We start from the raw sequence: 26,970 nt of genomic DNA, 5'->3' as shown, positions 1-26,970 counted from the left end.
GGTTATGCCTTCGTCAAGCATTACGAGCCATTCCGACGCTCGCTTACGTCGTTTTACGAAGCCCTGATTCCGTATTTCTTGCTTCTTGCTTCTTGCTTCTTCTTCTTTTTCGTCATCTTCTTTCTTTCTTTCTTTCTTTCTTTCTTTATTTCTCTACAGTTTCTTTTCCTTCTTCTTTTTCTTCTCGTACTCTTGATCTCTTTCTCTTTTCTTTGCAACCCTTCGGTCGTTCGCTCTAAAGTATCCGTCGTAAAGATTTTCGTACTCTCTCGCTTGAATGTCGTGCCGGGTGTCTAGAATTCTTCGTTACAATCGCTTTTCGACCTATGCGAGGAAGAATAAGAAGAAGAAGAAGAAGAAGAAATATTCATGGACGAAGAGGAAAAGAAACAAAAGAAGATTTAAGAGTTTCATCGGTGAGAGAACAACTTCATTAAAATATTTTACTATCGATATAAGTTGATTTTAAACAAAAAATTACTCGATATATTTGATTTTTTTCTTTTTATTAAATAAATCAAATTTAGAACTGAATGCATATAGGAAAATTAGATAGAGTTAAGACCCTAAATTAGTCCGATCATATTTGCACGTAGAAAAAGAAAAAAAAAAGGTTTGATCGGATGATTGATCGAAATTTTGATAAAAAGAAACAGAAAAATAAGAAAATAACATTGCCTGTTTCATATTTTTTCGATCTATTTATTTATTTTTTTCCTGTGAAAGAGAAAAAAAAAAGGGAAAAAAAGAAAACGTTTAAGTAAAGCAAAAAAAGAAAAAGAAAAAAAAATGAAAAAAAATGAAAGGAAAGCGAATGTCGGGGCACGATTTAATTAAAGCACCCCGATAACACTAAGGTTAAGAACAAAAGAGATGTATGAGGATACTAGCGACATGATAATCATCCTCACGGCGCTGTAAAGTATCCTTACTATTGCACAGACGCCATTCAACGTGAAGCATAACTCGAACGTGTTACGAGCTAGTCCGAATGAACTGCGATTATACGAGGAGAATTTTAATTAAACGAGTGGAAGTAAGAGCATTCATTCGGACATAAATGCCTTTACTTTGTTACCTTCTTGTAGTTACCGATGTGAGAATAGTCATAATGATCCTTAAAACCAATAGCAGTAGATCTTCCCGCAACACAACACAAACCATCTGTGTGCATGTTGTCATAGAAACCACATGTGCTAATAAATAATGAAGATGTGTTTAGGAAAACGATTAGAACCGGTTCTAGGTTTAATGAAACGAGAAATAAAAAACGCAAGTTGAAAAAGATTATATAGTGTGTAGGAAATAAATAAATAAATAAATAAATAAAAAAGAAAAGAAAAGAAATAAGGGAAAATAATCGATGAGTTAGGTATAAACACGTTGAAAAGTTTCGTGATGTCTAAACGAAACGAATTTCTATCGGTCGGCAGCAACTCGGCCGCGTTTGCGTCATAAACGCGGTGCATTTGGATGGCAGCTGCCACTTGAAAACTCTTCACTACCTGGTTTTACGCTTGGTGCACACACTGCACCGCTCGCGACGATAACGCGAGCGGAATTTACCTTCGACGCCCACACACTATCAAGTAATATCTCGCCTAACGCATGCACAATTATTCTACTCTACTAATACATTTATATATATGCTTGATATACGTATTTTTTTATTATACATGTTAGAGCAGTAGTATTTTGCGAAATCCGTTTATTCGTGAAATAACTAAACTGACCTATTTAAAATATATGAAATATAAGGGATATTTCAATTAGGTAATACATGAATTTATAAAGGTATGAAATGGAAATTTAATTCGTAAATTAGATCAGATAGAAAAGTACGACATATCGAAACGTACATTTTCGAAGTACAAGAAAAGATAAGAATGGATAACCACGAACATTGTTGTAGAAATAGAAAGCAGATTTTAATAGTAAATCAAATTTCAATCTCATTTGAACGAATAGTAAAGTATGAAATATACTAGAGTTCTACTGATATAGTGATTCTTCTGTGATAGACGTATATACACCCGAAGAATGACTATGTAAAGTCCTTTACGATCACATCGATGCTTTTGATCCGATGATGACAAGTTTATTTTTCTTCTTCTCTTCTTCTTCTTCTTATTTTTGCAAAGAGATCTCCAGTTTTATGATCTGAAACTTTCAATTATAAAAAGCATTTAAAATTCGATAGATTATTTTTTACGTATTATTTATTACATTTGAACATTTTTATTATTATTATTATCTGGAAAGTTTTGAAAATTGATAAATAAAATTTTTCCAAATTTATTTTACTAAGAATTTTGAACAGAGAGAGAGAGAGAGAGAGAGAAAACGGAAAACGTATCATCCATCTTATGTAAATTGAGAATACCGAAGGAAGAGAAATAGGAGGAATGGAACGATCGAAAAGAAAACATTGTGAAACAGTCGCATGCGTGTACAACACGTGTGTTAGCGGATCGCATATACAACGTGCACGTGCGTTCTCCGGAGGAAGACTAGTTAACGCGATTTTATCATTTCGAGGTTTCGCGTGTATACGATTTCACGCATTACACGCATTACACGCATTTCTAGTACCGGCCGTTGCCAAGACGTTAATCAAATTTTTCCATATAATCGAAGTTAATTAATTTTCAAAATCGTATTGTCAAAGAGAAAAACAAAAAAAATACAAAAATATCTACATCTTCTAACGAATAATTTTTTCTAACGAATAATCGTTCAAAATTTGTAAAAGAAAAAATTGAAAATAAAAATAAAATGCAAATATCTTGGTAGGAATGATAGAACGTTTAATAATACTTAAGCGTTGTTATATTAGAAAAATAAAATAATAATCGAAGTTAATTAATTTTCTAAATCGTGGTTGTCAAAGAGAAAAATAAAAAACAACAAAAATATCTATATTTTCTAACGAATAATCGTTCAAAATTTGTAAAAGAAAAAATTGAAAATAAAAATAAAATGCAAGCATCTTGGTAGGAATGATAGAACGTTTAATAATACTTAAGCGTTGTTATATTAGAAAAATAAAATCCATATAATAATCGAAGTTAATTAATTTTTCAAATCGTGGTTGTCAAAGAGAAAAACAAAAAAAAAACAAAAATATCTACATCTTCTAACGAATAATTTCTTCTAACGAATAATCGTTCAAAATTTGTAAAAGAAAAAATTGAAAATAAAAATACAATGCAAACATCGTGGTAGGAATGATAGAACGTTTAATAATACTTAAGCGTTGTTATATTAGAAAAATAAAATAATAATCGAAGTTAATTAATTTTCGAAATCGTGGTTGTCAAAGAGAAAAATAAAAAACAACAAAAATATCTACATTTTCTATCCAATAATCGTTCAAAATTTGTAAAAGAAAAAGCTGAAAATAAAAATAAAATGCAAACATCTTGGTAGGAATGATAGAACGTTTAATAATACTTAAGCGTTGTTATATTAAAAAAATAAAATAATAATCGAAGTTAATTAATTTTCAAAATCGTATTGTCAAGAGAAAAATAAAAAACAACAAAAATATCTACATTTTCTAACGAATAATTTTTTCTAACGAATAATCGTTCAAAATTTGTAAAAGAAAAAACTGAAAATAAAAATAAAATGCAAACATCTTGGTAGGAATGATAGAACGTTTAATAATACTTAAGCGTTGTTATATTAAAAAAATAAAATAATAATCGAAGTTAATTAATTTTCGAAATCGTGGTTGTCAAAGAGAAAAACAAAAAAAAAGAACAAAAATATCTACATTTTCTAACGAATAATTTTTTCTAACGAATAATCGTTCAAAATTTGTAAAAGAAAAAACTGAAAATAAAAATAAAATGCAAACATCTTGGTAGGAATGATAGAACGTTTAATAATACTTAAGCGTTGTTATATTAAAAAAATAAAATAATAATCGAAGTTAATTAATTTTCAAAATCGTATTGTCAAGAGAAAAATAAAAAACAACAAAAATATCTACATTTTCTAACGAATAATTTTTTTCTAACGAATAATCGTTCAAAATTTGTAAAAGAAAAAATTGAAAATAAAAATACAATGCAAACATCTTGGTAGGAATGATAGAACGTTTAATAATACTTAAGCGTTGTTATATTAAAAAAATAAAATAATAATCGAAGTTAATTAATTTTCTAAATCGTGGTTGTCAAAGAGAAAAACAAAACAAAAACAAAAATATCTACATCTTCTAACGAAGAATTTTTTTCTAACGAATAATCGTTCAAAATTTGTAAAAGAAAAAGCTGAAAATAAAAATAAAATGCAAACATCTTTGTAGGAATGATAGAACGTTTATAATAGTACTTAAACGTTATTATATTTCCTTGGGAATTCCTTTGAATCGCGATAGATAGGAAGGATCGTTCCACGACGTAAACGCGTTTCGTTACAAAGTAAACGCGCCTCGAATTTACGATCGACGAAAAGTATGTGAAAGGATCCTCGAAGAAGCTTCGTTTTGGTGAATGGGTTCTTCTCTCACGAAATGCGAGTCAAAGCGGTTAAGACGATGATAAAAGGTCGCGAAGTTGTCACCATCCTATATATCTTCTACGATAAACTAATAGTGTAAAGAATTTGAGAGGACCTTCCGGCGGTATACCTGCTGTGTTTGATAACCGACACGTCCCTTTATTTCCTAGCGATTAGAAATTCTCGTTTAAATTTTCACGCGCAAAATTCTAAGAACAATTCGATTCTAAAACAATTATATTATATTAATTAATTAATTAATTAAATAATTAAATAATTAAATATATAATAAACCCTTTATCTTTAAAGCGGTTAATTTTTCAAGTTAAACGATTCGATCGAAATTAAATATGAAAGATCTCGCGGTGTTACCATAAGAACCTTGAAACTCCCATCGCGTAACCTTGAAAAGTATTATATAGAACACTTTCACCTCGTAAAGATTATCTTTCATAATGTAGTACCGAAAAAAAAAGTTATCTTATTATCGTAATTTAATAAAAAAAAAAAAAAAAAATAAGAAGAAGAAGAACCATTCCTATCGATTAATTAATAATCTGCCCGTGTACGTACATCCGAACGATTATTTTAGTTTACGGTCATTTCCGGTGAAAACCTAAATTTAGTGACACCACTTCGTAGATAGAGAAACCTTGGACAGGTGCGTGGTCCGTTGATGGAGCATCGAACGGACGACTCTGGCCGATCCCATCCATCATGGAAATTGAAGCTCCGATGTGCATGCATCTCCTGATCGAGCAGGAGATGCGAATTACGAACAACCTTATCGTTCGCCAGGAAACTTTCATGTTAACGACCTGCCTTCTCCTCCTCTTCCCTCTCTATCTATCTATCTCTCTCTTTCTCTCTTCCTTCGCATTTCCCTTTCTTTTCTTTTCTTTTATTTTATTTTACAAATAAATGATTAAGCTTCCATTCATTTTCATATGTTATTAAAATAGTCTGAAAAATGTATACGAATACGTTCGTCTCTAACATTCATCATAATTAAAATGAATTATTAAATAATTTGTATTCACGCGAAGTGACTTTATTTTATCATATCGGATCGAAGCAAATACCTTGCGTCGAATAAATGCTAGTGGATCAACAAGCTGCAAGATCGAAAAGATCGAAGCAATTAAGGAGCACCAAAAGGTCGCGTGACTTACCGATCGCAACTATCAACATAATCGCCTTGGAAGTCTTCGCGTTGCTTGATCTCACTTGCCGATGTGTCTTTTATCACTTCTCCCGATCCAAACTTTTTTCTTCGTCCGTGCTAACATTTCCGTTGGGATGCCCAACATTAATCGAAGTATGTACATCCTCTGCAATCAAATCGAATAAATATTCTTAATAAATCTATTTTAAATGAAAACGTTCATTGTATCTTAGCATTTATTCATTACAAGAATTTATTGCACATATATAACATTATATTTGAAACATATAACCATTATCTTATATTTAACAACCCGAACATAACGATTATACCAAAAAGATAGATAATCAAAGGCCAAGTTACTTGAAAAAAAGAAGAACTAAAAAAAAGAAAAACTAGATAGAAAAAAGATTCGAAAAAAGGGGTATGCATCCCCCAAAAAAATCTGCTGACTTTGAGAGCAGGTTTAGGAGGATGACTGGACAAGGGGGAAGGAAGGATGAAGAAGAGAGGAAAGAGAAGGGAGGCATGCAGGCAGGCAGGCAGACAAGCAAGCAAGAAGGCAAGCAAGCAAGTAGGCACAGGCAGGCAGTTTTCTCTAAGGCAAGGCAAGGCAAAGCAAAGCGAGAGGAGGAAGGAACGATAGAATGAGAGAGAGAGAGAGAGAGAGAAAGAGAAAGAGAGTAAGCCTAAGGCACACACCGTCACGCATTCACCCTCGTCCGATCCCAGACCTGCCTGAACTCTTTTTCCCTTGGTCTCTTTCTTTCTCTCTCTCTCTGTATGTGTTCCCCCTCTTCCTTCTCCATTGCCATCACCAGCACCAGCAGCAGCACCACCAGCAGCAGCAGCAGCACCAGAAGCAGCTCTACTACTACTACTACTACTACAACTATTATTACTACTACTACTACTATCACTACCACCAACAGCTTTCTCCTCACCCACCTACTCGACCCTTCGACTACTCGCAATCTCTCCTCTCCTCTACTCTCCTCTCTCTCTCTCTCCCCCGCCTCGCTCCTTCTTCTTCTTCTTCTTCTTCCTTCTGTTCCTCCTCGTCCCTCCGACGCAGAAGCTTCGTCGAGCTCTCCGGAATCCCCTCGCTGCCTCCCTCCTCCGGCGTCTCCACCGTTTGCAGCACGGCGAGCCGTACGTGCCGTCTGGCCCCTCTCCTCTCCTCTCTTCTCCTCCACCACCTCCTCCACCTTCTCCACCTCCTCCTCCTCCTCCTCATTCCTCCTCGACCGTCATCCCTTCTCTCCTCTCCTCTACTCTCCTCGTACGACCCTGCGCCCAGGGGTGAACGAACCTACTAAATGACGGCCATGAAAACAGCCGAAGCTCGGCCACGAAGGATGAAGGAAGGCACAGAGTCCAAAGATCGCGTTCCCTTTTTCGGTACAAGTCATCATCTCCGCATACTTTTATCATATTCATTTGATTTCCCTCATTTCCTATTCCCAAGTTTTATCTTTTATCCTCGTTGATCCGTTTCATGTTAAGGAGATTAGTTTGAAGATGTGTGTCAGTGAAAATAAGAGAGAGAGATCGTTTTCTTTATTTTCTTTTTTTTTTCTTTCGATGATCTACGAGAAACGATTAACCAAAGGTAGAAGGAATCCCTTCTTTTTGTTTCTTTTTTCGTTTGATAAGAAATACGAATGATGATTCTACCGATCGTGATCGAAATCGTTTTTTAATAGGAAATCTCCGATCTTCTTCTTGTTCTTCTTCTTCTTCTTCTTCTTCTTCTTCTTCTTCGATATTTCCAAAGTTCTCTCGACAGAATCTAACTTCCTATTCCAGTGTCATATCGAATGGGACTCTCGCGTACCGGAAGAGGTTACCGAGCGGAAGTTCGATTCTCAGGATCGATTCCGTATGCCGTCAGAGTGCGTGCGTGACGACACATAGACGACACATCGACGACACATCATCAACGACAAAACAACTACGACGACTATCACGACTACGACCTAACGAATCGCAAACTACGAGACTAATGCTTCATTCAACGCTAATTTTCTTCGTTAACACGTTCAACGATCTCATCTGTTATCTTAATTATACAATTACAAACTGATAGCCGATTAATTTGCAATTGCTATTGAAATGTTTCAAGAAGAAATGTTACAATTTTTGAAAAATATCATTTGATTGTGATCCAAACTGACGGATAGGGTACAACCCGATAATGGTTCATATAATAATTCATTCGAATGGGTAGGCTCGGAGGAGAGGGGAAGGGAAGGGAGGCGGCGGGAGGAGAGGAGGCAACATCCCACGCAATAATAAAGAGAAATAATCTCGTACAATTCCGCTTCTCCTTTTCCTTAAAGTTTCTATTGACGTCACGTCAAGAGAAGCAGCAGTTTTTTTTTTCTTCTCTCTCTTCTCTTTTGCGTTTTTCCAATATTTTTATAAACTTCTCGTCGTAACGAGGCCTCGCCGCGCTTTTCCCCCCTACTTAAAATAACCGATAATGTAAGTAATCACACGTAAAATTTATTTTGCGCTTAACTTTATTTTTAATCACTGCCGAGAAACGGAATCTCTCTCTCTCTTTCTCTCGCTCTCGTTCTCTCTCTCTCTCTCTTTCTGCTAGCGGCAAAAAAGTCGCGAAGCGAAAGGGCGTTTTTTAAATAATAATAACGCTCTAAACATCCATGGCACGCCTTTAACAACTTTGTTGACTGATACGAACAAAATCCTTTGCCTGATCTTGTCGCCTGTGTGTATATGTCGCCGTTAATTTTGCTTTCGGTCCATTTATTATCGCGTCCCGAAAAAAAAAAGAAAGAAACTCTCTCTTTGACGACTTAGCACGTGAAAAAAAAAAAAAAGAAAAAAAAATAACGCAAAAGAAGAATATCAAAGAAAATGAATGATTTTGTTTTACTTTTTCTATTTCGACGAAATAAAAAAGGAAGAAAAAAAAAATTAAAAACTATAGGTATTTATAACGCGAAAATCCCATACGTCCCGCAGATCCGCTCGAATTCAACAAATTTGAAATTGATAAAGGAAGGAGAAGATCAAATATTTTTGGATTGAAAAATTCGATTTAATTTCGACGACAATAATTCTTAGCTTTGGACAATTATTTCGCTCGTATTGTATCGGTAAATTTTCGAGGAGGAAGGGAGGGAGGGAGGGGATAAGTCTCATTTAAGTCCGCGAGAAATACCTTTTGACATCCCCCCTTGTACGAGGTTTGGACCAGAAAATTCATTAACCATGGGGAAACGTAAGTCGAATGTAAACATTCCATCTAAATGGGAACGCTAGAGAAAGAGAAAGAGAGAGAGAGAGAGAGAGACAGGCCCCCGTTTATTCTGAATTCTGCCAGCTAATTTCGAATATATTCGCATAATCTTCCATAGTTTGTTCGGGATTAATACCTTGATTATTAATTCTACGTAAACTTATAATAATCCCGAAGCGACATAGTTTCGCGGAAAACAGTAACGGATAGAGATTGAACCTGGCCACTAATTTTACTCGTACAAATTTCGGAGGAATTTTCGTCAAGAATATATCATGTCAAGTCATTCTTGCTTTGTATTATATTATGCGATTAGAAACTTTGTTTATATATATATCAATTTGATTCGATTATATTAATGATAGGAGAAAATTGTTGACAAGTATAATCGCTAATGATATTTCATTCGTTCGTTCGTTCGTTCGTTCATTCGTTCATATTATATTTTATATCGCTTTGTTTTGTGAAAAAAAAATACACACGTAAGAAGTTATACTTCTTTGCCGTACCAAAACGAACATAACCTCAATAACCTCAAAAATAACTTCAAAAAAAACTTCAAAGAAAAGAAATAACTTAAAAAAAAAAATTATTATTATTATATATATATAAGAAAGAATAAAAAAAGAAATTACGTAAGAAGTTATACTTCTTTGCCGTACCAAAACGAACATAACCTCAATAACCTCAAAAATAACTTCAAAAAAAAACTTCAAAGAAAAAAAATAACCTAAAAAAATAATAATTATTATATATATAAGAAAGAATAAAAAAAAGAAAAGAAAATATCAAAATATAGATATCAGTCCGCACTAAATATAAGAGAGATATATCGAATTACTTGACGCGTCAACAGCCATGGCGCGGTTACAGCATTAGTTCTCGCTTCGATCATTTGAGTAAAGCAGCGCTGAGTACGATTAGTATTTGGATGGGTGACCCGCTTGAGAAAAAAAGGGGGAAGAAGAAAAGAAGACAACTTCACGCCGTATACTTGAAATCGCTTTGCCGCGCGTCGTAAATACTGACAAACTTCATGGTGTCGTTTTTCCAGACGCTCGGAACAAAATCACTCCCCATTACATTTTCCCCAACGCGCCAAAAGAAGTATAACTTCAAAAAGAAAAAAGAAACGCATTCTTAAAAATATTTTCAAGACATTTTACATAATATATACTTTGTACTTTACAGTATTGTATTTTGTATTCGCGATCGAAATATAATAATTTGTTAATTATTCGTTATTTATAATTATCACGATTATTGATTATCAGATTAGAATCTTATGTAAACCAAAGCGAAATCGATTTAGTAGATCGTTTCGAATGTAATCATGACTACCCTACTCATCTTCGTGTGTAATATATGCTAGTATTTGCGACAATTGACACGAAACGACATTACGTTAATAATCCTGCATCATTGGTAGATATCGACTAAGCATTTCGAGTAATTATCAACGTTTCATCTCTATTATCTATTGGTACAGATCTATTCTTTTGAAAATGTTAACGTAAAATAATATTTCAACGTTTAATCGAATAGTCTCTCTCCCCCTCTTAGCGATTAAAACAGAACACACTCAAATAATCTGCACATAGATTCAATGTATATATGTACAGTAGTAAGATACCTAAACAGACAATGATTATCAAACCAAAATCCGTTCATCAGCTCCTTAAGCTTATTGCTACAGACAATGTTACCATATATGCGGTAGAGAATATCGAATATACCTACCATTGTCCTATAGACATTGTCCAATTATCACTAATACCAACAAAAATTCATTATTCGAAACACGTTAACTTTCTAACTCTTTAATGTCAATTAATAAAATCTGTATATTAAAATAATAAATCTAACAAAATTAAGATATATCAATATTACTGTGTTACAATTTTTAAACTGTTTTCTTTATACAAGAGAAACGGAAATTAAATTATTCTATGCAATTTCTATAGAAAAAATAACTTCAAAAAAAAAAAAAGAAAAAAAAGTAACGATTTAAATTCGTTAGGTTCCAAGTAGGGATTGAAATGAAAAAAAAAAAAAAAAGAGAAAAAATTCATTTATAAAACTGTCTATGTCGAAAATGGTCATAAATGGTAAATCTTGTCCCGTGTTGTTGCATGGGAATTAATTTGAAGAAGATTTATTCAGTGGCATCTAGCGAGAAATATAAGTTACATTTACTAGGGATTTGCGGGTGGTGAAGTGAGGTTGGGAGGAGGGTCGGGGAGGAAGTAGGGGGATAGTAGAGATACACGGTCAGCTCTCGAGTCGATTCATACAGGGATTGCAATGTAATGCAGTACTGCAGCAGCATCGCATCGCATCAGCGGGACGAATACTACGAGTCTCTGTATTCAGGACTCGTTTATAGAGCGTTAACAGGCACGAGCACCCTCTAACTAATCTCGTCGATGTTTTCTCTCGATTCTGAAGCTGCCAGGTAATTTGAAAAATCGCTGCCGTAGGATAAGGGCAACACGTATGTCGCGTCCTCGACATTCCCTACGTGCACTCGAGTCCGTCAACAACGATTTTCCGTCGTCGCAGTCGCTCGAGAAGAGACCCTCCTCGATGCCGTCTGCGGCTTTAAAAAAAGAGAGAGAAAGAGAGAGAGAGAGGGAGGGAGGGAGAGGGTGGGCAGGGGTGTGTGGGGGACGGGGGGAGGGTCGGGTGGTTAGGAATAAGAGAAGAGGTAGGACGAAACCCATGCTTGTAAAATAAAAATGAGACTTGGTCCCTTTTGACTCGCATACAGATTTAATTGCGAAAGTTACGAGCAAGTACTGTGTACTACTTGCCTTCGCTAAACCATACCCTTCCCTTCCCTTCCTTCTTTCCGGGGAATGAAAAAAGACCCGATTGGGAGGAAGAAGGGAGGAGAAGTTCGATAGCTGTGCTCTCGTATCTCCGGCAACTACAACCCAAATTCGACTAGTACTCCTAAATCTAAAACTTTTTATCCTCGTGCATCAATGTGCATCGCAGTTTCTATCCAATTAACAATCCTAATTAAAAATTCGTGAGCGCACACGTATATATGAGGAAAGAGAATAAACGAATAAAATTAAGATTGAATCTTAACCTCGAGGAAATGGGTTCTAATGTTAAACCCTTTTGCACTCGAGGACAATTTTTGCTCGTATTCGTTGAATTTCTTACATCTATCTTCGAACGATTTTACACGCTATTTACACGTTTTATATAAATATATCTTTATACTTCGAATAATGACGTTTGTTAAACATTAAGATGCATTCTCATCACATTACTATATGTGTTTTGGTATATTTCGTCATACTTTATTCGTTCGGAACAAACCTTGGAATAATTCTTAACTCATTTTAGCATACCACACGTAGGTTTTCCTCGTTCAATCGGATTCCATCAAAACTGAAAAATGACCTGTTATCTCGTACATAATTAAACAATCGTCCGAAGGAATTTTCAATGAAAGTTATTGAAAATTTAAGAAGCCTTAAATGTTTTCTATTGCGATAAACAAAAATGTCTTTCGTTTTTCTATAGAAAACCAATCAGTTTTAACAAGAAGCACACGAGAGAAAGAGAGAGAGAGATTAGAGTTGTAAAAGTAAATTTAAACTATATAAAAAAAGAATATGTTATTAACGCGCGTTGAATCTTTGTAAAACGCGTATTCTCTATTTCGAAAATGTATATATAATTTGTAAGTAATTATCTCTGTGTGATTCGTAACCGAAACGATTCTCGCATTTAACTCGGATAGGAGAATATAAATGAAATATTACAAGAGGGGTAAGGGGGAGGGGAGGGGGAAAATATTATTCTACGGTATATAATATGAAAATGTGAACGAAGAGTCTCTCTCTCTCTCTCTCTCCTCTTTCTCTCGCGTTATCACCTTCGGTGAGAAAGCAAATGAAGGTGGTGGTGGTGGTGGTGGTGGTGGCGGCCTTTTGAAGGGTTAAAAACGTTTTTGTGCTATCTATAGCATGGACCGTTCGCTCGCGCTTTTTGGTCTCTCTCTCTCTCTCTCTCACACTCTCTTTCTCTCTCCATCTCTTTCAGTCCTTTTCTTGTGAAGTGGCACTCTAGCCGAAATTCAGTTTATTCGAGCACCACCTCTTTAAAGCCCGTCGTCGTTCGTGCTTACCACCTTGATCCACCTCAAAGAGACTTTTACCGAGCTGCCGGCAAACTCTCGAGAACCGAGTTACATTGACGCTCAATCAACGAGGAGTCTCGCAGATGACGACGTTAGGGCCGAATATAAAATTATGTTAATAATCTATAATGGTCGACTCACACACACACGCGCGCGCGTTAACGATACTCTATCTCTCTGTTTCTTTGTTCTTTCCATAATATTTGCAAATAACGTGTATACATATATGGTTTTAGTAGCATAGTTTTTTCAAACCGATTATCTTTTATTGATCGACGATGAATATTATATTACACGTATAATATTTTCATATTTTACGTTATACTACGCTCTCTCTCTCTCTCTCTCTCTCTCTCTCTCTTTCTGTAATATAAGATGAAATAATTTTTATATAATTATATCTATTTTTGCTCGTACGCGTATGCGTTGTTTTGTTTTATTTTTATACGTTTCTTTTTTTTTATTCTTTATTTTCATTTCTTTATTTGCATTTATTTTATACATCCAAGGATTACACGAATAAAATATACCATCCAACAAAGGAGACAAAATTCAATCCCGAGTTCCTAAGTTTTTCAAATTATTCTTTCTAACTTCTTACATAAAAAAAAACATATTATCTACGCTTATTAATAATTATTATTATAGATATCTAACGTATAAGAAAAACCAACTTAAACATTATCGTATTTCGAGATATATCGTATTATTCAAATTCCATCATGATAAGAAAATACAAAAATATCTCAAATCTGAAAGTATACACTCGAACGGTTTAAACGATCAGACACATAGAGAGAGAGAGAGAGAGAGAGAGAGAGAGAAAGATTCCATCATCTTTACTGAAACTCTCTTCTTCTTCTTCTTCTTTTTCTTATCTATCAAAGAACGTTTTAAGAAAGTTTTGCAGTAGGTAACGGTAAGAAGGCCGGAGAATGGTTACACGAGGTGAATTTCTTCGAAAGCGAAGCGGCACGCTTCTTCTCGTCTCGAGTGGTCCTACAACGGAACCGACGACGACGACGAAGACGAAGTCAGAAAAAAAAAAGAAAAAGAAAGAAAGAAAGAAAAGGGTGACGTTACCGGTGGTAGAAGGTGTAGGTAGGTAGGTAGATAGGTAGGTAGATAGGTAGGTAGGTAGGTAGGTAGGTAGGTAGGTAGGTAGGTAGCTTGTTATCGCACCTAGTAAGCCTTGAGTCCAAGTCTGGTAAAAGGAACGAGGGGGTTAGAGAGGGTAGTAGTAGTAGTAAGTCTGCAGACGGGTGGTCAGGTTGAGAGGGAATCCGAGCGTACGATAACAACGTGGTGTTGTGTGCGTTTTCGAGGGTCGAGTCGGGTCGGGTCGAGTCGGCATCAATGAGAGACAATGAACAGAGCGTTTGACCGCGCGTGCACGTTAATAACGTGGATACCCACTCGGCATAGACTGGTCCTACCATAATCTCAAGGAGTCTTCGAGGAATACCTACTAAATCATCTAAAAGCATTCTGATATTCTCCTATTTCCATCTACTTTTCTCTATTCATCATTATAATAATCCTAAACTTTATTTTCTCTCTTGCGATTTTGATCAATACGAACACAAGATGAGAGAATAATTCAAAATGTAAGCTCGATATAAAAAGAAAAGTGTGCGAATAAGTAAGAAAGAAGTAACTCGAAAAAGAAGAAGAAGAAGAAGAAGAAGTAACGATCGTGAGAGGAAGAGGAAGAAGAAGAAAAGGGTCGTGACTCTGGTAGCCTACATCTGAACGTGCCGATCTCCATCTCTTTCTCTCATTCTATTTCTCTCTCTCTCTCTCTCTCTCTCTGTTGTGCAGAAGACCATCCTTACACCTACCTCTAGTCACCAATACACTCATCGACTCTCGCGAGCTCACGTTTATGCTACCGTTAACGGTTCTTAAATCGTAACTCTCTTGGAAGCAGTAACCTTCTGTTCGAATTTCAAGGTTCTTCTCTAGAAATAGTCAAAATCATTGCAGTTGACAATTATCTGAAAAGTTTATTTAGGGGAAGCATGTAATGTCATCCAATTAGTAACTCGTCCAAGCAAGGGTGGTTATCAATGATCCAACGACACGTTATTGGAATGTCACGCATTGCTCGTTCGTTCGCCATTAGCGACGATTCGACGTTAACGCTCCATAGAGATACGCCGGATTAACCTTCGCTCCATAAAGGGCCTCCACTCTCTCTCTCTCCCTCTCTCTCTCTCTCTGGTTGTTCGATGCTCGTCCTTCTGGACAAAAAGGGCTTAACCCTTGCATGGTTACACGCTGGCTTTTCTCTCTCTCTCTCACTCTCTCTCTCTCTTTCTCTCACTTTCTCACACACTGTCTCTTTCTCTCGAGCTCTTTATATACATAGAACCAACTGACGTATTTGTAGACCAGCCCAATGATTTTGATGTGGCACCACGTTGACATTTATCAAACGAGATTCCCTATCATCATACAGAGCGCTTATGGCATTGAGTAATATAAATTTGTATGTCGAAAGAGCATACTATCCGAAAGTTTGACTGGTTGCTGTATCATATCATATCTGGCTGGCTTCCTATGGATTTGGCATACTTACCCTTTTGATTTACCTCTACTATATATATACTATATATATATGAGAAAGAGAGAGATTAGTTTCTTCATTATTAACTACTCGCTGTTGATTTAATTGCACACGCCCGATATCACGTCTATAATGTTACAAATGATCCTTGTTATACAACTGCTGTTCGATATTAATCTGATGCAATATTCCTTCGATGTTAAAGCACCGCGCAATTGAGCGAGCCGAGGTGAAAAGAATGATTCAAAAAAAAAAAAGATAAAAAAAAGAAAAAAAGAAATACAAAGAAGAAGAATAATTACAAGATTATTATTAATATTTACAGTTTATATTTATAAATTATCATAAATTGTAAATGCACGTGGTAAAAACCTTGTGTGTATACGCATATTAAACAGTAAGTTTTCATAACGACTGTTATTTATTTTATACATCGGCCTTATGAAAAACTTGTTAATGATACGATTATGAATTGGTTCGATTGAGGAAAAAAAAGAAAAAAAAAAGAAACAAGGAAAAAATTGTTCATTTAAAAAAATCGTCCTCGAATTTTTCAAGAGATAAACACGAAAGAAAATAAAAAAGAAAAATAAGCTGAGAAGATTGTTCCATTCGTCTTTCGAATCGAAAACTCAGAAAGTATTCACGGAATACGGTCGAGTAGCATACGTTATACATACTAAGAAAAAAGAGAAGGAAAAATAAAGAAGGAAAAGAAAGGTAAAAGAGGAAAAGAGTTAAGGATAAGTAGAAGAAGAGGAGGTACCAACGTAAGAGAGAGTAAGAGAAAGAGAGAGAGAGAGAGTATTCGTTATGTTTCGCAGTCTACCGAAGAATCGAAAAAGGACCGAAAAACTTGCCTGACTTGGCCGTGAGAACACGCCGAGTCTCTTACACGCATAATGCACTCTTCTTCTTCTTCTTCTTCTTCTTCTTCTTCCTTCTCTTTCTCCTTCTCCTTCTCTTTTAACTCTTCTATATCATTCTCTCTTTCTCTCTCCCTCTCTCTCGCACACTCGTTCTCTGACTCTGTCTCATTCACTCTAATATCACAACTGGAAAAGTTTGGCTCGACTATACATCGGGTACTCTCTACTATGACATATCGCATGGCCCGTCTTCTTTACATGCACATGCACATGTACGTCTACATCCACGCAAACAAACAAAAACACAAACACACACATAGACAAATCTACACACTGAGAGAGAGAGAAAAAGAAATAGATATAAACTTGAGGAAGAATAAGGATAGAAATGATGCAGTATACTCGTATAGGTACGCACGAGGTTGGTGTAGGTCCAGGGCCCGGCTCGGCCAATGAGGGGCCGGGAATTCGTGGCAGAGCGTCGTCGAGGCCGGCCAATCGCAGGGCCCCGACTGCCTGGGGTTACTGACCTGACCAACGCGTTAAATATCCCATCCTGAAAAATATCGTGGCCTCTCTCTCTCTCTCTCTCACACACACACACATACACACAGACAGATACGGTCTTTCAGTATGGAGCAGAGTTGGCTCGGTCGAGGGGAGAAAAAGAGTGGCGTGCGTACGTGCATGCGTGCATACATGCGTGCATACGTGCGTCTATACAAGTAAGAGAGAGAGAGAAAGCTGCGTACCCCTTAGTTTGCACGAACTCAGCATCGTTCCATCTCTCTTCCTCTTTCTCTCTATGCGAATGCTTGCATATCCGTATACGTATGTTCATATGTATGTATGTATGAAAGAGAAAAAGAGAAAGATAGACAGCTCCGTGACTTCGTATTTCATTGATTAGTATTGGCCATTAAAAGGGCGCCTTTATTACGCCGCTCTCCTCGCTGTTGAGCGCGAGCCAGACGCGAGCCTTTGCCTCTCTCTCTCTCTCTCTCTTTTTCTCTCTTTTTCTCTCTCTCTCTCTCTCTCTCTCTTACTCTCTCTCTGTGCTCTTCTCTAACCCTTCTCGACCGCGTAGGCTTCGATTAGCGCGTGCTTAACGCAAATGCGCTCGTCCAGGCATGGACAGCTTGCTATAGAGAAAAATGCGCTGGATGGATGTTAAGTTTTTCCTTTTTTTCTTTCTTTTTTTTTTTTTTTTTTTAATTTTTCATTATGGAAAGAAGTATGTATTAGTTGTTTTTGTGGTTGTATTAGTCAGCTTTGTTTATCGGAAGGGCGGAGGGAGCAAGGGACGGAAATGTTAATAGTGTTCCAAAAGCTTATTTTGTTATCAATAAAACTTCTTCTTCTTCCTCGTCTTCTTTTTGTTCTCTCTTTCTTTCTTTCTTTCTTTTACAAAATTAATGAAAAGTATAATTTTAATAGAAATATGATAGGAGAAAATAATTGGAAATATTTCGAAGTTTTTTTCGGGTATTTTCGATATTACCGTGCTCGGCGAGTTCGACGCCAAACAAGCTTCCATCGTTTTCTATTTATTACCTCGCTACGAACGAATTTAATAAAAATAATGAAAATTTGTTTCGATACATCTACGATCATCAACGCAGAAATACTAAACAAATAAAACAATATCATTCGTACGACGATTGAAATCAATCGCAAATGATATAAGATCTTTGCAATTATTTTTACACGAAAATTAACTCGAAGAAAATATAATAAGAGGTAACAATATCCATTATATTCGTTCAACCTTTTCAGTAAAAAAAAAAAAAAAAGAAAAAATAAGGAGAGAAAAAAGAAACTTCAACCCCTTCTCTCTTTCTCTCCCTCTCTCTCTCTCTGTCTCTCTCTCTCTCTCTGCCTCATTGCCAACGTTCGTTTGTAAAAAGTTCAGTAGTTGGTGGTGCAATTGCACACTCTAGTGCGGTCGACTGCACGTTTGTATGCGCATAACACACGGCCGGGGCCACTAAGGCGGCCCAACCCTTGTGGACTTTTGTATCGATTACCCATCGGTGGTGTTGGGCGAGGTTTCGTCCCCCTACCCCTTCCACTCCTCTTCTTAGCCCCTTACCCCAATTCGTTACGCTCTCAACCTCCTCCTCCTCCTTCTCCTCCTTTTCCTCCTTCTCCTCGTCGTTGTTGTCGTCTGCCGGTACTGTAATTTTAGCGCAAATATTCTGACGTTAATTGGAGCGATCGGCCGATCGGTGATTATCACGTATCTTATAAGCTAAATAATTTCACGGTGTCGTCGTTTTTCGAAAAAGACGAGAGGGAGAGTGAGAAAGAGCGAGAGAGTGAAAGTGGGAGTGAGAGAGAGAGAGATAGAACATTCTTCTTTATCTCTTCTACTACTAAGTCTTCTTCTTCTTCTTCTTCTTCTCCTTCTTCTTGTTCTTGTTCTTCTTCTTCGTTATAAACGTTTTCTTCTCTTTTGACTTTAATTCGCCTTTTCGCCATCGTTCGTTCGTCCGCGTTCAAAACTTTAATATCCTTTACGTTCAAAGCGTTTTACCATGTTGGCGTCTGGGTTAACATAATGCACATTATCTACTTCCTACAAACGATTTACCTATTTAATGATTTTCTACAAAAATTGCGTGTAAAGTCTTTGAGACAAAGACTTAGACCATCGGTTAGGTGTACTATCTACGAGGTACTAAGGGACGATTAGATTTTTCTAACTAACTCTATATCCAAAGGTTTAAACGTACTTACGCGAGAACGCTCATTAAGTTCTATCATAGTTACTTAACAATTATATTGATCTAAGGGGGATAATAATCACTTGCCAAAACCGTGTCACTCGTGATAAATTTCATCACGTAGTCGTAGTTAATTATAGATAATAATATTTATATTAAAGCGAATTCAAGTGTTTTTATAGGTCTATTATTTTTTACAAATATATTGAGACTATGTCGAAAGGGGGGAAAATGAATTGATGAATGATATTAGATTTTTATATTAGATATTTTACATTATATTATAATTAGATTTTATACGATGAGACTTTTCAATTAACCAAGGTCTCTTGTCCGAATAAAAATTCTTCTTATAACAATCGAAAATAATGAAAATAATAATAATAATAATTCGAGATATCCGATCTCTCGATTCATCGGAATTAAATATAATATTTAATAATTCACGCGACGACGACGCGTCTTGTTTCCCCGAAACTTAATACTTCGCCTACGCATGTATAACCAATACGACGCCTTTTGGTTAGTGCTTATGGAAATTTCCAAGGAACGCTTTCTTCCTTTCCTTTTCTTTTCTCTTTTGCCAGCACGACTACTTTCTTCTCTCTTCTTCCTTAAACTCTTTGAATATCGAGTTCCGTCGCAATCGACGATAAGAACCGATAACACGAGCTCGCATGAAGAAATCCGATCTTATCGATGTAGCCAAATCGTAACCGCCTGTTGAATTAAACTTACTTTTTGATAACGCTCGTTTCAACGAATTTCAATAATTGTGTTACTTTTTTTTAATTTCTTCTTGGATATATATATTTTATATTAATTTTTGAATATCTCTCGCTCTATTTTCTCTCTTTCTATTTTCCACTCACACATTTTCTCTCCTACGAGTTATACGAATCTCATGGCGAGTACTATACAACGTTTCACATAATTCATGGTTTGTTAAATTTCATGGTATTCGGGAGTAGACTCCGACAACGTAAATCGAGGAACACAAGCTCGACAGTCACGACACCCAATGGACCAACCAGTTTCACTTACCGGAAGCACCCATGGAACATAGGCACCAGCCATGTTCACACTTCCGTGCAGATAAGAGAAATTTCACAAATATCGAACTGTATTTTGCGGCAGAGAGTTAAGTCAATAATCGATAAGTACATAGATTTCGATATATGCGATAACTATGATCGCAGACTACATATATTTCAATTTATTAATCGAATATAATTTTTAATTAATCGGATTGCTTTTTATTCATCCGCGTCAGTTGAAAAAATTTCTTTATTAAATCTATCGGATCGTATTATTCCAACTGAAAAAATCTAAATTCTACGTATTTTTTTTTCCTATTATTTCTTTTTTTTTTTTCTATACAGGATATACTCGAAATATTATTGTCCAGCTGTCATGCAACAGGTGATGCTGCGTGCAAGAGAGAAGGAAGGAAGGAAAAGAAGACGAAACTAGACCATCATAGTTTTGTTAGAAATGAAATGTTTGTTAATTCTATTTTTTTTTTTCTTTTTTTACGTTTGTTAAAACAATCCTACGAAAATATAAAAATAAAAGTGAATATTAATTTTTTTTAACCGTTCGACAAATGAAACCAATTACCCTCCGCCAAAAAAAAAAACAGAAGAACTCATTCTTTCTTTCTTTCTATGACGTCTAATTCTATTCTAACGGTTATCTCTTACGCGTTAGACAATTTCTGTGTTTGTACGAAACGATTAAACGAGAGAGAGAGAGAGAGAGAGAGAGGTAGACTAATCCAAACCAACGATCCCTCCTCTCTTCCTTCTGTTTCTCGTTTTGTCATTAAACGAAAGTAGGAAAGCTTCGACGACACTAAGAGTCGCGTCTAATGACATGCAACGAGAATGGCGAGCAAAGCGCAATGCAAGTAAACTGCATCGTACAGACACTGCATGCATCCGTTGCCCCGGTAGGCCGACTTTGTAAGCCGATTATCCACCTAAATACGAAGCCAGAGAGATGCATGTGGCTTAAATTGATGTGTTTTCTACCTCTCCTTAAATTCTCTCTCTCTCTCCCTCTCCCTCTCTTTCTTTCTTTTTCCCTCTCCCTCTTTCTAAAGCTGTTAGCAACTTTTGTATTTAAACCATTCGAAAAAAGAATCCTATCCTTTAAATTATTACCAACAAAAATTAACCGATATCAAAATCTAATCGTAGTCATATATATATTTATAAATTTATATTTGTTGTTTATATATATTTAATATATATAAATAAATTATAATATATATAAATTAATATAATATATATAATAATTAATATAATATATATTAATTAAATATATATAATATAAATTATATATATTTATTTGTTGTATATATATATATTTATTATATTTATATATTTGTTGTTCGTTATTATTTGAATATAATATTGAAATATTTTTCTAATAAATCTAAATCGAATATAAGTTGGTGGTGTAAGGTAGATTCTTTTATCGACTAAAAAATTTCAATTGAACAGAAAAATATACGAGGAAAAATCATATATAAATATAAATATATATATATATATATATATATATAGCGATCGTGTTAATAGCTACAACGTTTGCGAGAATCAACAAAGCGTGGTGGGAAAAATTAGGGAAATTGCTTTCGCTCGATATTTCATCGGACGAGGAAACAATATAAAGAGTGTGAGAATAGGGGGGAAAACAAAATATGACAATCAAATCCGGCGATCAACGAGATAGAAAATAAAAAAAAAATAGAAAGGGAAAGAGAGAGAGAGTGAGTGAGAGAGAGAGAGAGAGAGAGGATTTTCCGTCGAAAAAAAAAATTGTTGGCTCGTGCCGATGCATGTCGACCATATGTATTTCATTTCGAAGCGCGACTTTGATTGACAGCTTACCCAAGGCACGTAGTTATTTTTTCCCCACCCCACCCCACCCCCCACCCCCTCCAACCGTTCGTTTATTTTTTTTTTCGTTTTCTTCCTCTTTTTAAGAGGATTTATTATCGTTAGACACCGTATCTTTTTCTCGTTAGTTTTTACTTCTATCTTCTGTTTTTTTTTATTATTTTCTTTTTTTATAATCCTATTAAAAATCGATTAATCGATTAACGACTTAAACTCGATGGAATAATTTCGTAATTTTTGGTTTGTTTTTTTATTTTCACTTTACGAAATCGAATACAATTCGTCGTTTGAAAGTAAGTAATGTATTTGAAGCAAACAAAAACAGAATGTAAAAATTGCGAATGAAAAACGTCTGACAATAAGGCGAGAGTAGTAAAGTGGAGCGAAAGATAGGAAGAAGAGTAGGAGAGTAAATGAAGGACGCGATGGAAAGAAAAAAAAAGAAGAAGAAGAAGAAACGGAGGATGGCCAACGTAAAATGAAGTTTTAAAGCTTACGAAGGCCAAGACGAAAAGTTGCCGAAGCGTCGTCGTCGTCGTCGTCGTCGTCGAATTATAACCTCGACCTCACGAGAGATTGCACACTCTCGAAATCGACGAAAAGACGAGCAAGGTCGACTCGATCGTGCATTCGACGAACAAAAAGAAACACGCAACAAACAAACAAATAAATAAATAAATAAAATACAAGTAAAAACCAAAAGAAATGTTTTTTATAATTTACACTTTTCGTACTTAAAACTTTGTTTGCGCGTTTTGCTAAAAAAAAAAAGAAAAAGGAAAAGAAATCAGGTCGACCGTAATCGATCTTTCGCAAGTTAAATACAAAATTCATGTTATCGAGACGAACTTTTGATATATGTATATAAATAATATTTTAAAAATAGATCAAACACACACTAACGCGAAATATTATCTCCTTTCTTACTTTGGCTTATTCATTATTCACGAGCTCGTCGTGTTTCTGCTTCGGGCGGAGAGACACAAACACACACACACACACACACACACACATACACACGTAGTTTTATTTTGTTTTCAATCGATTTTTTAAAACTCTAAAGAATGTAGTATTGTACGTGCACTTTTATTTACGAGTAAGAAAATATAACGTACGATGAGATTTCAAGTATCGGGGCTTGGCCAATGTGAGTAATGGAATTCTTTTGAATATATATTACGTATTGATTGTTATATATTATTTCGAATGTATTTGTATGCACAAATATTGACATTATTTATTGACAAATCTCCAATTTTAACTGTAAAACTTCGTTGAATAAAATACGTACTAGTTGTAAACGTGTAGTTACCTGAGTTAACGCACGTTGGACATTTACGCGTTCTCATGGTACTTCTTCGGTGTCGTAACTATGTCGTAATTACAGACGCCGCATGTATGTATGTTTTTAGATAACCAACAGCGATTCACGCCTTAAGTGCCGTTTATGATCCAGGAAAAACACAACTTCGTCTTATGTATATATTTTTGTTTTTACTTATTCTTTCATCTCTTACGTTGATAAAAATAGAACGCTTAAGTAGGTCAGTGTTTTTTTTACTATCTACTCGTGACGTTAACTCAATATCTTTTTTTTTTCCTAATTCGATTTGTCGTAACTGAAAAAAAAAAAAAGAAAGAGAAAAAAAACAAAAAGATGTATTTAAATTTGAAAACTTGTAATGCAAATAAAACTGTGCTACTTAAACGCAAAGATTAAACCAGATAGAGCGCTTGCGATGAATTTTTTCTCGAAAAAAAGAAAGAGGAGTATCTAGGGATAAAATCCTAAATAGGTTAACCGAAACGACGCTGTGTCCTTGCCCGCATAAAGTTTCTCATTTTTTCCTTTCCTTTCTCGTCACCAACCAACCAACGAACCAACCAACCAACCAACCAACCAACCAACCAGCCAGCCAGCCAGCCAGCCAGCCAGAGCTCTACGTTCATCGCTTATTTCACGAGGAAATTTTGTGGGAGAGAAAGCATTACTTCCTTCCAAAAGGTCCTCGCGGTATTACCATAGAAACCGTTCCCGTAAGGTCGTAAAAGGTTGCGGGCGAGCGGTATAAAGAGTTTAATACGCGACTCTTGAAATTCTATTTGCACCGACGACGATACCTACTTTCAACGTTGAAGTCCGAGCAGGTGGCGCCATTGGACGACGGCCCGAAACGGCGGGCCGCCTTTGTAAAAACGACCACGCGTGTGAACTCTGATCTTTTTTCCTTTTTTCTTTTTTTTTCTTTTTTCAAAAATAAAAACCACCAGGACAGATAGAAAGAGAGGAAAAGAAGAGAATATAGTCCCGGCCGTCGACAATTTCGTTATCTCTGCACTTTTCAAAGGTTCCCATTTTTTCAAAGTTACACCGTAAGATCGTCTCGTAGCTTTTGCCAAACACTAATTTTAATAACAAAATTTGTAATAATAAATAATGAAGCGTCTCGATATAATCGACGATGTCGAATAATAAAAAAGGAGGAGAGAGAAAGAGAGAGAGAGAGAGAGAGAAAGAGAAAGAAAAGGAAAGTAACTTTGCGATTTGTTTAGGATCGATAACGAGCATGCTCGTGGTTTCAGTGTAACGTTGTTGGTCGTTTAAGCTACGACTGACCTAGCCCAGTGTCAGACAGTCTCGGCTGAAGGGCCGTCCTCCTTCTTATCTTTCGCAGACACCCGGTAGACTCTCGAAAGCTTATGTAGCATATGTGCTGTGTCGCGTACTGAAGGACGTTAAGCGTTTCCGCCCGGAGTTAGTTCCTTCGCGATCGATCGAAACGAACGTGTCGAGTGTCGTATGAACTCGCTCTCTCGTGAGAAAGTAACCGAGAAAGATGGATGAATGTGGAAAGAGAATGAGAGAATGAGAGGATGAGAGAGAGAGAGAGAGAGAGACGAATGGCACACCAAGGAAAAAAGAAAAAAAAGAGAAAGAGATGGAAAAGACCACCCAGACGGGAGAACGAAGCCAAGACTCTTACCCCAAATACGACTTTCAACCGGAAAGTTCGCCGAACCGATGACGCCGAACGTGAAAAGAGGCTGCTCAAATGATCGATAATATCGAACGACAAGCAGTATATGCATTTCAAAATGAGTACAGTCTCTTCTACATGCGGATAGACAACGAAGGTCAAATATTACAATTAGATAATGATACCTAATATGATATTCCTAATACCTTATTGGATACTTTGAAATGAAATTTCAAACAAGGCACCAATCGTCAATGTTACCAACTTATCTATAAACGATCGATTATTTATACATTCAAGAGAATAATGATAAATAGAAAATAATTCAATTTTGATGAAAATAAATATGAAAATCAATCGAAACGCGAGACAAAATATTGAAGTTCCCATAAAAAAGAAAGAGAAATGTCTCGATCCATCGACGTAGGCCATCAACGTCGCCATCTTTTCTTTCTCTCCCCCTCCCTCTCTCTCTCATTCTTCTCTTATTCTTCATCGAAGGTGCTCCGTTTTCAGTCTGGCGTACTTCTTTCTTTCTTTCTTTCTTCTTCGAGATCTGGCCGCAGCAAACGCGTTACTTTAGGTCAGTGCCATCGTCCCCTCCTCGTTCAACCGACTACACCTCCCCTCCCTCTCCTTTAGCCTCCTCGTCGCACCTGTGCGTACCGTGTTCAGGTGGAAAGAAGACGAGTCGTCTCCCAGCTAAAGGGCTCTCTTCTGTTGGAAAGAAGGAAAAGGGGGGGGAAGAGAGGTAACGAGTGGTTTGGGGAGGGGCAGGGAAACCAACGACGGTCCTTGGTCGGTCCTGGACTCCTCTCCTCATCACCCTCCTCCACACCCTTCACCTCATCCTCATTCTTCTTCTTCTTCTTCCTCTTCTTCTTCTTCTTTTTCTTTTTCTTCTCGAGTCTTGCACGACTTTTTGGGCCAATCTGCCCCCCTTCCTCCTCCTCCTCCTCCTTCTCCACCTCCTCCTCCTCGTCTCGTCTCGTCTTCTTCTTGTTCTTTCCAAAGAGAAAACTGCGTATCAGCTTCTCCCGCTGTAAACCTTACAAACGTTATCCATCTGGCGCCCTCTTGTGTACTACCTTTAGGACCAAAAGAGAAATCTTCTTCGCATGGCTGAGCATGATTTGTAAGAAATTACCTATGGTTATTTGTGATTTCTTTGGCTTATCTTATCTCGAATTCTTTGCAAGGAATTACTAACAACACCGTAGGACTATGGGCATTTATATTTATCAATAAAATTCATTATCGTATAAAGTTGACAAATTAAAATGAAGTTTCTCACTTGTAGAAACGATTTAGGTAAAATTGTTAAATGTCAAATTAATATCTATTAACATAAGATATAGAAATTAAATGAGATGGAGAAAAGTAAACTACCGTGGGGGTGTTGAGTTTAAGTTTTTCATTAACGAAGGCAACAACGACGACGAAGACGAAGCCGACGACGACGACGACGTCATTGTTGGTAAAGCGATAAATGTTATTAGCCATAGTAGTGGTAACGGTTGCAGTCGTAGAAGACGGTGGTGCATGGCGGTAGCAGCTGTCGTTACCCAGGAACGAGCTTACTCGTGACTAATCCTGCATGCCGATTCACCGTAACCTGGCCTACGAAGCTGCCCCTATATAGGTGCGATTAACGCGTGTTGGGTTACCCTACCTTGTCATCCAGCTGCAAGGAAACCAAATCGATAGCACGCGTGCCGAGTAAAGCCGACCCACTAACGATCTCGCGATTTTATTCGTTTCACGATTATGAACACGTATCTATCTATATATATATGTGCCCATAATTATGAAAGTGGTCTA

General features: G+C 36.3%; 1 long non-coding RNA gene across 8 annotated transcripts in view; it reads right to left on the bottom strand.

Moving 5' to 3' along the window:
- Nucleotides 1–1,699: 1,699 nt before the first annotated feature.
- LOC122521377 overlaps nucleotides 1,700–26,970 on the bottom strand; it is a 48,644-nt gene continuing 23,373 nt past the window's right edge. For 4 of the 8 annotated variants that reach the window (XR_006304777.1, XR_006304766.1, XR_006304750.1 and 1 more), the window contains 2 exons: nucleotides 5,682–5,840; nucleotides 1,700–2,166 (listed from right to left, as the gene is read on the bottom strand). This is a non-coding gene — a long non-coding RNA (uncharacterized LOC122521377). Of the gene's footprint in view, nucleotides 2,167–5,681; nucleotides 5,841–6,376; nucleotides 6,532–6,622; nucleotides 6,850–16,957; nucleotides 17,265–18,631; nucleotides 18,716–26,970 lie in introns of those variants that run through there. The other 4 variants (XR_006304772.1, XR_006304791.1, XR_006304788.1 and 1 more) reach the window with 4 other exon arrangements.

This window comes from Polistes fuscatus, unplaced genomic scaffold, assembly GCF_010416935.1.
Source record: "Polistes fuscatus isolate 324 unplaced genomic scaffold, CU_Pfus_HIC Scaffold1, whole genome shotgun sequence".
NCBI lineage: Eukaryota > Metazoa > Arthropoda > Insecta > Hymenoptera > Vespidae > Polistes > Polistes fuscatus.
This window is presented reverse-complemented; position numbering and strand designations above follow the sequence as displayed.